The sequence below is a fragment of the Ambystoma mexicanum genome, chromosome 10, assembly GCF_040938575.1.
Source record: "Ambystoma mexicanum isolate Mex_15411 chromosome 10, UKY_AmexF1_1, whole genome shotgun sequence".
NCBI lineage: Eukaryota > Metazoa > Chordata > Amphibia > Caudata > Ambystomatidae > Ambystoma > Ambystoma mexicanum.
Genome location: NC_090932.1, coordinates 622,495,794 through 622,512,515, shown reverse-complemented (window position 1 = coordinate 622,512,515; position 16,722 = coordinate 622,495,794). Strand labels below are relative to the sequence as shown.

Here is a 16,722-nt window from a genome sequence, read left to right as displayed (position 1 = left end):
TTCATAAATGTTCATTGGGGCCTTTGTGTTCCAAGTGGCAGGTAAGAAAAGCGGGCTGGTTATACCCAATGTTAAAGTTGCAGAGCAATAACGCTGAGGTGATCCGGGCAGCGTGGGAAGCAGATCAGCAGACAGACTCGTCGGTACTCGCTTCTGGTGCACGCGCGCTGGTGCGCACGGGTTCTGGCTTTATAGGCGGGTCACGTGAGCAAGGGGCGTGGCCAATGTTAAAGTTGCAGAGCAATAACGCCGAGGTGATCCGGGCAGTGTCTGAGCCACTTCTTTAAATAGTGAGATCGAAAATGAACCGAAAGTGGGCAATTCTTCATCTAACAAGCAGGACTTTCCCGGTCGTAGAAGGGCGGCCAAGCTGCAGAATACACCAAGGTATTCTTACTTTAAGAATTGGTCATCTCTCCATGAAGTGTCTTTTAGTTCTTTCTTTAAATGTTTTCTACTTTGCATTAATTTACCACAATGCCAATTATAAATCAACATGTCCGAAGTTACAATCTGATAAAAATTAACCATTGTATTCTATCTGTAGACAAACACAAAGGTATTCAAACTTAAGTAATGGTTATCTCTCCATAAAGTGTTTTTTTCCATTTCGACTTAAACAAAATATGCTTTCTATTTTCACTGCATTAATTACAAATATCTCTTCTGTAAATCAAATTTCAATATGCCTGTAGTCACATACTGACATGGTTTAATAATTCATTGGTAATTTTCCAAATGTATATTTTACTTATGCACATCTTACACAATCTGTTGTAAAATAAATTCCAGCTAATCAAAAATTATTGATAGTGTTAATTTCCTTAAAGAACTTGAGTACACACTCGCATTATCTTATAGATATCACCCAAAATGGCTTCTACGCATAACACGTGAGGACGTCATCGCGCACGCACTAAACGAGCGTGATAACGTCATTGCAGTGTTTTCCAGCCATAAAATCCCACAAATTTGCTTGAGGAGCTTTGTGCATCAGATTGGCTGCACAAGGAAGGAGCACAATCGCCCCCCCATTCTCTTCATTCTATAAAATTAAGGTAAGCCCCCTGCATCCAATTTACTATAAAATTTCAATTTTTGCAAATTCGAAATTCTTGTTTTTCTACTTAAGAAAAACATTGATTAGATGTTATATATTTTTTTCTTTCAATCAGGCCAGCTACTGAATAATTCTGGACACTGACTAAAATTGTAACCTAAAACATACTAAGCCTGAATACTGTCAAACACTAGGTGAGTTGAGTAGCCTCTCTCTAAAAAAACTCTGAAATAATAAGCCATAAGCCTAAAATTCCGAAATTAAACACATGAGCCACACAAAGAAAACTTTCTAAAAAGTGGCAACTGTGCACTGAACAAAAATTTGAGATTTAATGAACTGTGTTTAAGAAATGCTATGATGAATTTGGTTTTAATTTGAAGGTTCCTATTTTTCCCCCTTTTTTTGTTTGTTTACTTAACCCTGTTCACTATTTTGTATTCTTCATATACCAAATGACCTTCAGTTGTTATTCCAAGCAACTTGGTAAAAATGACTTGTGTTTGTTCTCACTAGATACCCTCCTGAAGATCCCTTTGATTGAAGGGTGAATCACGTGTATAGAGTTCAGAAATATCGCCTTTGATCATTATTAAAGAATATTCACTTGCAAACAACCAAATTGGAAACAAGTTTTCTTTTGGCTCTCACCATTTAAGAATCTTAATAATTTGTTGGGTTGGCGCAACTGGAACTATACTTGTTTGTGAAATGTTAATCTGTTATCTTTAGCAATCAAGATAACCGTATAAACCCAGACAACTCAGATCCATTTACTTCACGAAACAATCATTACGGTTGGATTCACCCAAAGCAACTAGTCCTCTTATTGATTCCTAATACTGTACAACATTGTCTCCTTTCCAGTTGATTGGTATAGTGCAACCAGTGTACCGACCTCAAAAATAGGTGAATATAGAACACAGCTAGCTTACTGATTCTAGGTACCTGTGTTATGTAGGCATCACTTTATTCCAGGTAATTGTGGAACGCAGCCACTGTATTAATTCCAGGTGAATTTAGAATGTAGACATTGTACTGAATTTTCGTGAAAGCAATATAGTCTTTGTATGGAATCTAGGCAAATTGAAGAATCTAGCCTGCATACTGATTCAAGGTGAATTTACACATTTTATCCAGGTTTTGGAAGAATGTAGAATGCAGCCAGATATTCAATCTAGAAGAATGTGGATGGTAATCTTTGCACTGAAATTAGGAGCATGTAGAATTTAACCTCTGAATTAAAGCTAGGTGATTTAGAGTTTAGCCATCATTTTAATCCTAGGTCACTATTACAATGTAGGCAATCCATTGAACTTCTCACACTCAATGCATAGGGAAACTAGCCGAAGGCACAGCCGCAGACCTCTATGCATCTGCCACCATGCACGAGTCGAAGACACTTCGCACGACACCTCTGCCATAAGAATGCAGCTACCGTTCATGACAAACATTCGATAAGTAGCTGTACACATAATATCTCTCCCGCTCTCACATTCTCTTATCACCACCCATCCACATGCCGACTGAACATGGGTGACTAGCAGGGACTTGGCCACCCTTCATATCATTATATTAGCCAATATGCACATATGCATATTAGCACCTCCTCAAATGTCTTCCCATACCTAGACTTCAGTCCCCCTACGGCGTTCAACCTCGTTGTGACCATACTAATAGTGAAAGGTGCTATACAAATGACGCATTACATTAAATTAAATTACTTAATAATTTGGAATTTTTAGACCCCCTCACAACCTTCAAAGATAAGTTGCATCAGACCTTACGTGATTTCTCTTTATACAGGTTTTCAGACCTCCAACAACCTCTATAGATATGTGTGTTTACATCTCAAAGACCCCATGAACACAAAGGTTTCCCTTGAGAACAGTGAAAAGATTAAAGGGCTACTATAGATAAGTGTCTCCACCATCTGCATATGAAGCCTTGAACCATCCAGGACCTCTGTAACTGGTATGGTATCCATGAAGCTCTCTAGGTATTGTGCCATGATTCAGTAAAGCCCCTCTCTGAGAAGGTTCAAACTGCAGTGACACATACGAGGAAGGGCAAACTGCACAGTAAATCTATATAGGAGTATGACACTCTTGCAGAACTTATCAATACAAAACTCCCGGCCAGGCACCCATTTACATACATGCCAACATGCCCCATCCAGCCAGGATATGCCAACCTAGTCCTGGTTTTAACTTTGACTCGCAGCCCAGGATTTAAAATGGAGAAATCGGGGACTCAAGTCCCAGAATCCAGAGTGCAAAGTTAAACAAGGACTAGCATCTCAGAATGGAATGGGGCATGTTGGCATGTATGCGTTTAGATCAATGGGAGGGAGGCTGTAGATATCAAGGCCACCCTATAACACTAGTGCCATACTTTCAGGCCTGTTTAAAGAAGGTGTCAGACCTCCAGAGACTGAATATTATTTACTCTACATGTGCAGTATTACGCCAGTGGGCACTGTGTACATTGGGAGTGTTAGAAACATATGACTTGGTGAAGTTTAAATGGTACCTGACAATCAGCCAATTTTAAAGATGCACTTGTGCATATATTATACATGGATGCCCGCAATACTGGTATAAAAGCATGTGCGTAATATTCTTTTAAAAGTCTAAACCTGAAATAAGAGTGACATTTCTGTTCTTATTACAGTTGAGTTGTGACATTGCAACAACTGCTGCCAGAGCCAGAAGACTTCCTGAAAGGCAGTTCTCAGCAGAACTCCAACTGCAACTGAAACTAAAGGCCCCAATTAAAGTCAAGGCGAGCATTTTAGATTTCTTTCTTCTGAATTAATTTTTATTTTTGTATTATTATGTATTTAGAATTACAGTTTAACATATAGGGCCTCATTATGACCCTGGCGGTCCCGTAATGAAGGGTGCCGGTACGGGACCGGCACCCTTCATTACGGGTCGCCCTATTACGAGGCTCCCTTGCGGGACCCGGTAAGGACGCCTGGTAAAACCAGGCGTCCTTTACGGGTCCCGCGAGGGGACCAGGGAGCTAATAACAGGCTCTTTATTAACGGGCCGTTATTAGCTCCCTCTCCATTCCCATTGTACCCTATGGGGGCTGAAATGGGAATGGGGATGGCTTCCTTCAAGGAGGAATTACCGGGTCCTCCAAGGTTGGAATGACCTGTTATTCCTCATTGAAGGAACCTGGTACTGGACCCCGGTATGGAGGCCCATAGTCAACTTTTGTTATTGTGTTGTAGCCTTAAAAAGGCTTTTCACAGCTTTTTAATTCAATACAATTATGCAAATTTCATATTTCCACTAAATTGCAATACATGTTTTTTGTCCAATTAGTTTGTGTGCAAAATTTAAAATGTTACAAGCAAGAAAATACTCTCTTGTCTTATTCAACCTATCAAATGTCCTTCTTTTGAAAAAACAAAGTTAAGATTCTTAAGGCCTTTTATGATTTCAAGTGTCAGTCCGGTTTCATTACCCAAAGCCAGTCTTTCCCAAAACGACATTGTTGAAATCCACCAGTCTTTGTTCACAAATCTGGTGAGTTGTTTTCTTCTCATTGCTTTGGTTCCCGTGCAGTCTATCATTAGATGTTTTAATGTTTGTGTGGACTTATCAGAACATAGCTCACATTTGTTGTTTTGGTAGCTTTCTTTATATGTGGTGTGTAGTATTTCTCTGTTTGATAAGAGGTTGAGGCGAAATCTTAAAAATTCCATTCTCCATGTTGCATTTGCAAAGAATTTCAAATATCTGGGACACCAACCCCTCGGTTTTTCATGTGATGATAGGGATGAATATAAATAAGACCCGTGCATCACAGAGCTTGTGTTTATCCAGTCTGCCCTATTAATCGATTCTTTTACTTTTGTCGGATTCTGTGACAGTGTGGTGCCAACTTTTAATACTATCCACAAATGTAAATTCATACATTACATCATTAAATTCAAAATTAATAATCCTTAAAATTGCTTCAATTATTTTATTATTTCATTAACATTAAATAAAAAACACAGGCTTCATCTTTACCAGCCATACAGGTTTCCCATATAGCATTGCTGTTAATTTGTTCAGGTTTACACCAGGCCAGTAAATACTTCCTTCTTACAGCTTTCAGTGACAGATAATCCAACAAGAGGTGTTTGGCTGTCTCTATAGTCTTGTCATCACATAATCAACACATTCTTGCCCCCCTCAAGATTCCACTATGTGCTCCTATTAACTCATAGGTCGGTACACTGTTAAATGTAACTTTTATATAAGACCAAACTAAATGGTTCCCAAGAAAATGTTTTAAATATGATGGAGCACCGGCATACCCAAGGATATGCGTAATGTATAATTTGGCAATCAATTTACCTGCAAGGTCCACTAAATGTTGCTCTCTACTATGTACATTTAGTATGATTTGGAAACTATTCATAAACCCCAAGTATGGTTATGTCAGTACACCATTGGGAAATCTACTGATCCATAACTTAGTGTTGTCGGCGAGTGTGAAGATAACACTAGTTTTCATGTAATCACTCTTACTCAAGAGAACATCTCTAAGACACCACTGTAGCCTTCCAGGTGTAGCGTTCATTAGTTTCCAAAGCATCCCTAAACAGCATTGGTCAGTTTGGCAGACATTTTCACAATGTTATATTCCAATATAATGTACTCTGCCAGAGTATTCATATTTAGTTGCAGTAGTCTCGGAAGTATGTATCTCTCCAACAATGCTAATTTAGATGTCATGTTTAGGCCCCAGAGCTCAATCCAATAAAGTAGGATAGGTAACATCTTGGTTAGATATAACTTAATTATGGTTCCAACAGTATAGCCCCTTGCTCTAGAGGAGGTTAATAACAATGTCCCCTGTGACCTGTGCTGTCCCAAATTGTACATGATGTAGTTGTAATGTTCCGTTCAATCTAGGGTCAACTATTACTTCCAGATATGTATAGGAGCTGACCATCTCTATTGGTACTCCATTTAAAGTGCAGGTAAGCTTCATGCACCTTTTAACAGATTCATTTTTGGGGGTGAAGACCATAATCTTTGTCTTACTGAAATTGATTTCCAGTGACTGATCGTCGCATATTTGTGTAATTGATCCAGCAAAGCCTGCAACCCTCGAGGTGTCAAGTTCTAAATAGCCAAGTCATCGGCATATGCGAGCCACTGTACACTCACCCTGCCCAACTTGGGTAGAATGTAGATGCCGTTCCCAATTACATCACCCATGTTAGGCAGGTATAGGTGGAGCAGTGTTGGTGCAAGTATGCAGCCCTGTTTAAGACCAGAGCATGTGTCAATCCACTTAGTCATTCCCTGAGTGGTTCATTCTCACTCTGGCTTTTGTGTGCTTGTGCAGTGCTTTGATCATATTAAGCAAGCTCTTGGGTATATTCCATTTGGACAGTTTCAACCACAGCCTACCCTTGTCAGTAGCGTCGAAGGTGGCACTATAGTCCATAAATGCTACATAAACAGGCAATTTACGTATAAGCCATGACTGCTTAATGATGGTAATCAGAGACAGACCATTGTCAGCCCTGCTAGAGCCCCTCCTAAACCCAGTTTGATTTAAGGTTATGATGTTATTTTCTGAAATCCAGCTATTAGGGTCCCCAAGTAATATTTTGGCAAAGATTTTTGTGAGGACATCAAGCACCTGTCTTGATTCTTTTTTGTACACTGGGACATTAGAGTTTTCCCTCTAAGTTGCCAGGAGTTGCTGGGTTCTGCCTATCAATGTGACGAGCCAATGTAAGGCACCTGCCCATACAATCGGGTTGTTCTTAATCAGCTGATTACAAGTGCCGACAGGGCCCGGTGCACTAAATGATTTGCACATCCCTATAATACCAATAATATCCACTTGCCGCAAGTGATAATCCCATCATACCTCCATGGCACCATCATCCAGAGTGGTAGAATTGGAAACAACACCCAATGTTAACCCTATGTACCTCACCCAGTCTACTACCAACACCGCACAGATTGCTTGGCTATAGTCTTTGTCTGAATTAATGATCCTCCAAAACATTATTGGATCATTTATTAAATCACTATACACCCTTTTGCACCATTTATCACATTCCAAAGTATACTTTTGTTTTTTTAGCCAGAATTGATAAGAGATGCAAAAAGTCTTTGTCAGTAGTGCATGGTTCTTTGGTTAATGTACATCAGGTGAAATCCTCCCGAGTTCTATTCTGAGCTCGCACTTTCTATTCCTTAGGACAATGTCAAAGTGGTGCCTATGCACCAGCCTGACATTGTTTGCACCTTGGTTACAAGTCTTCTTAGACCTGTAGTTGTACTCGAACGAATCCTCTCCACAGAGCTCTGATATCTCACAAGTCCCTTCGTCTCGGTTGGATAGCTCAGGGGCAACGCGCTCGCCTTGGAAGCAAGACGACGCTGAGCAACACAGGTTCGATCCCCAGGTCCGCGCTCTGGGTATTAAGTGTGTTATGAATAACCCATTACAATTTACAATTCAATGTCATTGCTAATGGAATCTGTTCTAATTGCATTAATTCACATTCAGAGGTGAAGCCTTTAACCAAATCATCTGCTAACTCCTCAGCCATATGTAAATTGTTGGCAGTCCGTGTATTGTTCTGCTGGTTAATAATAGGAGCACCTTGCTCTCCACTACCAGTGGTAGGCACAATCCAATTCAGTGCGCTAACGAGAGGTTGATGATCACTCTCTTCTCTATATATAATACATATGTCTGCCACCAATGAAGTTGACTGTGTTACACAAACGTAATCAATGATACTTGAGCTGTGGGAGACAGTTTCTATAAATCGTGTGGAATACAACTGTTTAGCCCAACTCAATCCACGTTTACACCCTATTGACAATCTTCCATTAGCACAAGGAGACGAGCGAGATATCATCGCAAAATCATCAAGAAGGGTACCTCTAGGAATCCTGGAATTAGGGTCACCACATACTATGACGGGTAAACTACCCATCGTAGACAGCAGTAACGGTTCCAATTCCCCAAGTATGTGTCGATGTTCTGTTAACAATGGTGGATCATATACTGTGATGATCATTATCTCAGGCTTAGGTTTTCCATGATTATCTTTACCCCTTGATAGTATTTGACCAACTATGAGGTCCTTGGTGTCAATAAAAACTTCAGTTAATTGAAGTGAATATTTGACTCCCAATGCAGGTGCCCCCTTGGGCATTCCTCTGGGGCCCTGAATGGCCTCTTTGGTGATACCTTTCCACCCATCTATCACAAGCGGGGTTACCAACCAAGTTTCCTGCAGCACAATGATTCCGAAGCTATTGATGCATTCCAAAAGACCCCCTTCTGGAAATACATTTTTAGATCCCTTAGTGTTCTATGTGCGCAAAATGGTGTTGGTTAGGAGGTGGAGAACACTTTTTTCTGCAGTGTTTCAAGCAGCCATTTCCAGACCACCGCATCCCTACGCAAATGTGATTCACAGCCACTCAGTCTTTTATTACGAAAACAAGTCTGTAATGAGGCACTGGCTATCTGTTTCCTGCCATGCAGTAATTCGCATGACTCCCTACTAATGCCTGTATCTATCCCCATAACACTGATTACACCTTGTCGACAAAGGGAAAGATTTAAGTTATGCCCTTCTGTGTCTGGATCTTTTACTTCTATGATGGCACATTCATATACCAACTTCAATAGTGAACTACCATGCTGCATGATGTAATTCCTGTTAGGCAAGAGTGTATGCAGTACCCTTTGGGTGCACTACAACAACCCTGACCTCCTGGCAATAGGAATCCAACCTTTGGTATACGTCTGTACTACACAGGTTGGTAGCGTGTTGAGCAGCCAGGCTTATCTCTAGAGGGGTCAATGTGAGCTGTAGGGGAGTTACATAGATATTCACAGTGACAAGTATTCAAATAAACTCTTACACTCAAGGTTTCTTGATTAAACAATTATTAATTTATTTAGCAGCCTAAATCAGAAAATACCCATTTGGGATGGCACACAGACACTTCCTACACCCTCAGGTGACTTCAATAGCTAGGACACTATGGACATTAATATATCACTGTTGTATTTAGGGCAATACCTATGAGTATGTCAAAGAAAAAGTTTATTAGAATAAAACAAGAGACCTCAAAAATATTCTGAAGCAGGTAAGTACTTTTGGTAACCCTCCTGGAAGGAGGGCTAAACACAGAGTGAGAGGGAAGAAGAGTTATTCAGGGTGCTCGGCCAGGCGAAAGTCAATTGGAAAAAAGTCAAGGTGAGCTGAAGCACTTCTTGCAGGTAGGTAAAAGTCTTGCACAATGTTTTTGAAGTCTTTGTAGAAAAGAAGAAATCAAAGTAGGTCCACAAGCTGATTAGGCTTGTGAGGTAAAGAAGCTTTTAGCAACTCTACAGATGCAACCAAGACAAGTCTCCACTGAGAACAAGTGAGGTTACACAACAAGAGGTAAGTTGTCTTAGACTTTACAGTACCTTTGGTTAGAAGAAAAGGTCTTTGGTTGGCTTCTGTTCCTGTGCAGCTCTGCAGATCCTGTGTTCCTGGGCCTCAGTCATGAGGACAAGAGGGAGGACATCTGGAGGACTCCTGCACTGCAACGAGACAGTCGGCGACAGAAAAGGACCAACTTCTACTCAGTGGCACTTCGTGGTTTCAGCTCCTTGCGTTTCAGCAAATAGCACCACCGCAGACTCTTGGCTGTTAAGATGGGCTTTCCTTGCATCTGGGGTCCAGCACTCTGTTGAGGTGGCTCAGGCTCAGTCAGTCCTGCTTCCTGGGAGTCCGGAGGATCTACCTGGAGCTCTTGGGCAACTTAAAAGCAACGCACCCAAACTAGTGTTCCTCTCCCAGCCTCTTCGGTTCCAGCAGCAACTGCAGTGAAAATACAACCAGCTTTGAGAGGATGTCCAGGTGGCTTACTTTGGAGTTGATTGGTCCCACCAACTCAAGGGGAAAAATCGTCCTTACAGGGCTTCTCTAGTCGAAACGAATTCGGAGCTTCAGCACAGCAGCAGGGATTCACCGGGTAAAACGGTCCCGGAGTTGCAGCATGCGTCTCTTCCTAGTTCTTCTTCGGATTGCTTTGTCCAGTCGTCGACTCTGCCTTCCAAGCCAAAAAGCCTTGGCTTTTATGCAGGTTTCTCCCATTCAATCCAGCCTAGCTGTCAGTCACCCACCAGGGTGGATGTCCTTCCCAGACAGCCTGTTTGGCTGCGCTTTATCTGCACTTGTACTTGTCTCACCTTGCAGAGTCAAGAAATGTCCTCTTTGCCTGCTCTGTAACTTGTAACGTCTGTAACTAAGCTGTAAACCTCCTTGTCTCTTGCGCCCTGCTACCTCAGGGTCCAGTGCGCACAATAAATAAACAAACAAACAAACAAACAAACAAACAGCCAGCCAGCCAATCACCTGAGAGTGCATTTCTGTCTCCTAGGAGACTAAGCACAGGGAGTTTCGGGCACCTCCCTTGCTTCCTGCCCCCGCCAGACACCCTGGAGCCAGAGGCAGGCTTCACTTGTGAATCACACCAAAGACAAAATGAACAAAGGGACTAAACCTGGTTTGGCGTGCAGAGTAAATCTCAAGAAGGACCTTTCTATAAAGAAATGGCAAAAAAAGAAGACCGTGTCCATTTTGACAAAAATGGCAACCTTGGGTGCTTTACTGCAGCTGCGAACGCAGCCCGCAGCAAAAGCACACAACGGTATTTAAAAGCAAACTACTGCCACCAGCCATTCATCGAGGAAAGGGTAGCATAAAAATGTTACATGAGAAGCTAGACAAAGGGGATACTAAGTAACCCCTCCAGGACCCTATTGTAAGATAGTGTGTGCTGGGTCTAGAAAGCTAAAAGTGTAAGTAATGTAAATTTCACTTCACTGCTATGGGAAACAGTAGTTTATCCAAGAAACGGTATTTAAACCTTTGGGAAATTTGAAAGACTTCCCTGTGCCACTGCACTGAAGGTGCTGTGTGACACAATGTAAAGATGATGCCTATGCAGTTTGTCAGACTCCATACTTAACAAAGAAACACAGAGTTCAAATCACATTTAAAATACATGAGACAGTGGGGAAAAGGGTCTCACTCTCTCCAGGTTAAAAATTAGAAGTCCTAAAATCCAGCAAAGTTGCTGGTGGTCTCTAAGGTAGAGAGAAATTAGCACATTTCTGAGAATTCTCCCTAACAATTCCTCTGCTTTAAAATAAATATACAATATAGCTATATTTAAATCTTCCCTAATGTGCGCAATGCCTATGGCGTGTAGATATTTGTTTGTTGTTCTGTAGGAAATGTTTGTGTATATGCATTGTTACATTTATTGACTTCAAGATTCTCTATTGGTTGGAACAAGCCCTCAACATCAACCAATATCTTGTCTCCCCACTCTTTATTCTTAACTAGCTTCTTTCATCGAGGGGCAGTGCAACCACAATTTCTTTTGCACAGGCAGGTAAGCCTGGATATCTTTATTCTTCGCCACAATTTGGGGAATTTTTCCCCCAACCCCCTCCCTTTTCCAATGCGTGCTTTGTGTTATTTACGCTTGTCTCAGTGGTATTTACAATACAACAGCCCCTACTACTACTTTTGTTATAGTTCCCGTTGTTTATAATTCGTTCAGAGTGTCTAACCACAGGATCAACGTCGCCATCTTCTTCTGTAATAAAATAAGTATTGGTCGCTTCTTGTCATCCGTGTGTCATTTTTTAAGTGTGCATCCGTGACTTTCCCTATTACACACAGTGTATCAGATAGTATGATGATCTCGTCATGTAACAAAACCTCCACCCTTTCTGTAGCGCTAACCATTTTTTGGTGTACCAAGGGCTTTGGTTTGTTTTCCCTGATTGTGTTGGCATACATAAATAGCCTGTTTAGCAACATTTTTATTTTCAGCTTACGCTTATTCAAATTCTGCACAGCTCCACAGCCCTCACAATGTCCCATGTCCACCTCATTAATTTTGACATTAGTAGTAGGAATCACCTCTCCATCTACCCTCACGTTTCGAAATTCATTCTCAGATTTCAGTTTAGCTAAAGCAGTGTTATCCGTAAAACAATGTGCACACTTTTCAAGCAAAGTAGAATGAGCTTGGCATCTAGTATCAACGGATTCACAATTGCGTCTTATTCCCTTAAGAATCTCTGCCTGCAGGGCTAGTTTCACCGACAAGTTGTCACATTTTTCCACCAGAGCGGTCAAAAGATTTTCAAACACACTAAGCATCTCCACAGAAGTACAGCTCCAAATACTTCTTAAACTGGTGCAACTAGTATCTAGGAACACAACATCATCCTCCTCCCCCATTCGCCCCGTCAAAACCCACAATCGCATTTGTATTATTGCTGGGTTCCATTTGGCCATCTAACAGTGCGGGTGACACAGGAAAAAAGTATAGGTAGAACTGATAAATCATGTAAGTTATGAGAGGGCACTGTAGTCCTTTCCGATGTTCCACACAATAATTTCCCTACTGATGTGTATGCCATGGAACTGTTTACTTTAACATTAGGAGTACATTGGTTCAAAATAATCAGAGGCTCCTCCCTGTGACCGTGCGTGCAGGCGCCGTGTTAGCTGACGGCCACGCGGCATCAATAAAAGGGGAGATCTTCCTGCCTTTCGGGCCTATCACTGCGAAGACCCTGTGAAACCAGTTCTACTGTGACAAGACCACACAGACCAAGAAGAAAACAAACCCACGACTACATACTCAATCCGAGAAGATGGAGTAATGAGGCTCAAGCCTCGGTGTTAAGACGGATTTCTGAACGCTGTCCTGGCGGCGCAGAAGTTCAGAAGGCCAACCTAATTACTTGGAACAGGGTAACCTCTGGACAAGCCAGACCAATCAGGGTAGCGATCGCGGCGGTCAAGACTAGGTCTCAAGAGGGGTGAGGGTGACTGAAAGCCCGCAATGAGCACACAAAGCAAGGACACTTACAAATTACTCCAAACAGGTGTTATATTAAAAATATATACACATTTATTCCAAGGCCCTTAAAACAATGACCGTAGCGAGAAATCACAATATAACTCTAGTAAACCAACACATACCATACCAATACAAGATATATACAAATACAAACAAGTCTCAAGCGTTAGATGCACGAAATGTGTAGTCCACCTAAAAGGGAAGGAAAACAGGCAGTGCGAAATAATGCTTAGACCCAGTCCGCCTTCAGAGGCACCTAACTAAAAGGAAGTCCGAGCCCTACGAAGAGTGGAGCCTTGTGCTCAAAAGTACCTGCACACGCTGGTGCCAACGGGCAAAAGGGGAGTCTCTTCGAGGGAAATCAGGCAGTTCAGTTTAGTGCACAAATGAAGAAGAACAGTGTTCCGCAACTCAAGCGCAGCCTCCACTGTGGGCAGAAGCAGAGTGCGAGTACCGAAAGGCGTGCTGTTTTGACACAGCGGGGAAAAGCTATGGGCTCCTGCAGGAGGGCGACCAGTTCCTAGCTATGCTACTCACCGGTCCCCGATACAAGCAGACCCAGGCTTCTCCGCGTCTGTTTCAGTCGCTGGCAGGTTCAGGAGAGCAGGGGACATCTCGTCGTCGTGTTGAGTCTGCAGCAGCAGAGTTGAGTAAAAGACGTCCCAAACGAAGGAACCCGCACAGTTTGTTACCACAGCAGGGCAACGGAGCGGCCGTGTGTATCTGAGCCAAATGTACACTACTCACTTCAGACCTGGGAACGCCAAGTGTACGAATCGTGTGAGAGTGACAAGGACTCGAAATACTACACAACCTGGCGGTGGTTACAGAGCAAGACTCCTGTGTAGGCTGGTCAGTCTGCTGGATGGCCCAGAGACGCTTCCGAAGGCTTACTAGCAGGAGATGGTGAAGATGCCGAGAATAGCTGTCCCCGCTATTCCAGGGGTCGAAGTACCAGTACAGGCCTTCTGGTTCGATCAAAGGTGAAAAGGGTTTCACAAGGCGACAGCAGTGCAGAGGAGCAGTCCTTTAGCGGGTCACCAGCGATTCCTCGGTTCAGCCTCTTGGTTGCAGGATACTTGGCTCCTGTATTCCTTCGTTCGTGAGAACTCAGGAGATCGACATGGTAGTGGTGTTTCCAGCCCCCTCTTATCCATGGTTCCCTTCGCGCCAAAACGGAGGGGACCCAATGGGAGATCCGCTCATCAACACTCACACCATTCGTGGACCTATCACGGACCACGGTGGTCCCAGGCATTCACACCGCCCTAGACTCGCTGGCACCCAGGATGTGTATTGGGACCAGCCATCACAGCCCACATCTTGGAGGCACACACCAGGCATGTAGAAGCCCGCGAAAGCATCCGTGTTTCGCGGGAAAGTACATGCCCAAATAAGGAAGGCCCCGGGTCGGCTCGATCTGGGGAAGGTGAAGGGAGCAAGACGGTCAGCGGACAGGACAAAGGAGCCTCGTGGACTGGCCATTTTGGGAGCCAGGCCACCATTTTGGGCTAAGCGCGAGAAACGCGCTTAAAACGCCAAAAGGAGCTCAAAACACAAGAAACGATCGCTGCCATCATTCCCGTCCGTGAATCACTTGCACCAATCAGTTACAATCCTAAAAGAGTATCTAGGGCCTGTAGAAGGCTAGAGACCCAAGAGAGCAGTAACTTAGCTTACAGTGCCCTCTTGTGTCATGTTGCACGAAAGCCGCAACATGATAAAAGAAACTACGGAAAACAGCGTTTCCCGGTACTGACTGTCTTAAGGGCATGTCAGTTTCCCCGTAAGAATGGAGCGAAAGCTCAGAGGATTGCGGCAGAAGGCTGCACTTCTCTGGCAAAGTCGAGAACAAGGTGAAAAACAACAGCAAAAAGTTTAGGGGTTGCCACATGGAAGGAAAATTAACTACAATTACGAAATCTTTCCTAACACTCGCCCCTCCCAGACTATGGACAGGGGGAACTAATCCACCCCTGGATGAGTCTCTTGTTCAGGTCGGTTAAACATTCTGGACAACCCATCAGCATTGCTATGTTGGACACCTGGCCTATGCTCAATAGTGAAGTCGAAGCCTTGTAGACTTATGGACCACCTAAGCAACTTTGGATTCTCCCCCTTCATGTTCATTAGCCACTTTAAGGGCTTATGGTCAGTTTGCACAGTGAAGTGGGTCCCATAGAGGTAGGGCCTTAGCTTCCTTAGGGCCCACACAACAGAGAAACATTCTTTCTCTACCGTGGACCATCTGAGCTCTCTGTCCTTAATCTGGCGGCGGTTAAAACCAATAGGGTGTTCCTTACCCTTCTCATCTACTTGCGATAGTACAGCTCCTATCCCAGTGTCAGAGGCGTCCGTCTGCACGATAAAAGGTCTTTGATAATCAGGGGTCCTGAGGACAGGGTCCTGGCACAAGGAGTCTTTTAAGCCATTGAAGGCCTTCTCACACTCGTCGGTCCAAGTTACCTTCTTGGGTTTCTTCGGAGTTGTGAGGGCAGTCAAAGGGGCAGCTATGGTGCCATAGTCTGCCACGAAATTACGGTAATACCCCGTCAGTCCTAAGAAGGCTCTCACTTGGGTTTGCGTAGTGGGGGTAGGCCAGTCTTGTACTGCTTGTACTTTACTGGGAAGAGGCTGCATCCTCCCTCCACCTACTTCATGTCCAAGGTAAACCACTGAGCCTTGTCCAATCTGGCATTTACTAGCCTTTATGGTCAAGTGTGCTTTCTGAAGAGCCTGGAGCACAATCGCGAGGTGTTTCACATGGTCTTCCCAGGTGGCACTGAAAACTGCTATATCGTCCAGATATGCAAGACAGAATTCGTCCAACCCATTCAAAACATGATTCACAAGCCTCTGGAAAGTGTCAGGTGCATTCTTCAACCCGAACGGCATTACCCGGAATTGGTAAAGGCCGTCTGGAGTAGAAAACGCTGTCTTCTCCTTGGCATGTTCTGCTAAAGCTATTTGCCAATAGCCCGCAGTGAGGTCAAACGTGCTGAGGTACTCGGAGGCACCCAAAGTATCCACCAGCTCATCTGTTCGAGGCAAGGGGTGTGCATCTGTCTTGGTGACAGCTTTCAGAGCCCTGTAGTCCACGCAGAACCTCAATTCAGAAGTGCCTGCCTTTGGAACCAAAACCACAGGGCTGGACCAAGGACTACTAGAGGGTTCAATCACCCCAAGGTCTAACATCTTGTTGACCTCGGTCTTAATATAAGACCGTACTTTGTCTGACATCCTGTATCCCCTACTTTTGGTAGGTACACTGTCTCCTGTGTCTATGTTATGTTTGCACCAAGGTGTCAAACCAGGCGACTGTGAAAACAGGGGGGAAAACTGCCTAAGCAAACCTTTCACCTCAGCCTGCTGATCAGAAGTCAGGTGAGGGGCCACTCGGACACCCTCAAAGGAGCTATCTGAAGGACCGCTTTGGAACAGGTCGGGGAGAGGTTCAGACTCCTCTTCCTCAACATCTGAAGCCAGTAGCAGTGCTGCGATTTCGACTCTTGGGACGAAAGCCTTTAGCCTATTCACGTGAAACACTTTTGGAGCCTGTCCAGGCCTTCCAAGGTCCACTAAATAGTTAACCTCACCCAGGGGCTCCACCACTGTGTAAGGGCCTGACCATTTGTCCTGTAAAGCTCGAGGCCTTATGGGATTCATGATCAGGACTTGCTGACCAGGTGTAAAGTTGATGAGGGAAGCTTTCTGGTCGTACCAATG

The 16,722-nt window shown here is 43.6% G+C and overlaps 1 protein-coding gene and 1 long non-coding RNA gene across 4 annotated transcripts in view; one reads left to right on the top strand and one right to left on the bottom strand.

Moving 5' to 3' along the window:
- The window catches only part of LOC138491599 (ubl carboxyl-terminal hydrolase 18-like), a 1,142,981-nt gene that overhangs the window by 148,553 nt on the left and 977,706 nt on the right, over window positions 1-16,722 (bottom strand). The window lies entirely within an intron of this gene.
- Window positions 1-16,722, top strand: part of LOC138491601 (uncharacterized) — a 357,008-nt gene that overhangs the window by 35,372 nt on the left and 304,914 nt on the right. Inside the window, exon 2 of the long non-coding RNA XR_011276049.1 lies at window positions 3,734-3,844. This is a non-coding gene — a long non-coding RNA (uncharacterized lncRNA). The remainder of the gene's footprint in view (window positions 1-3,733; window positions 3,845-16,722) is intronic.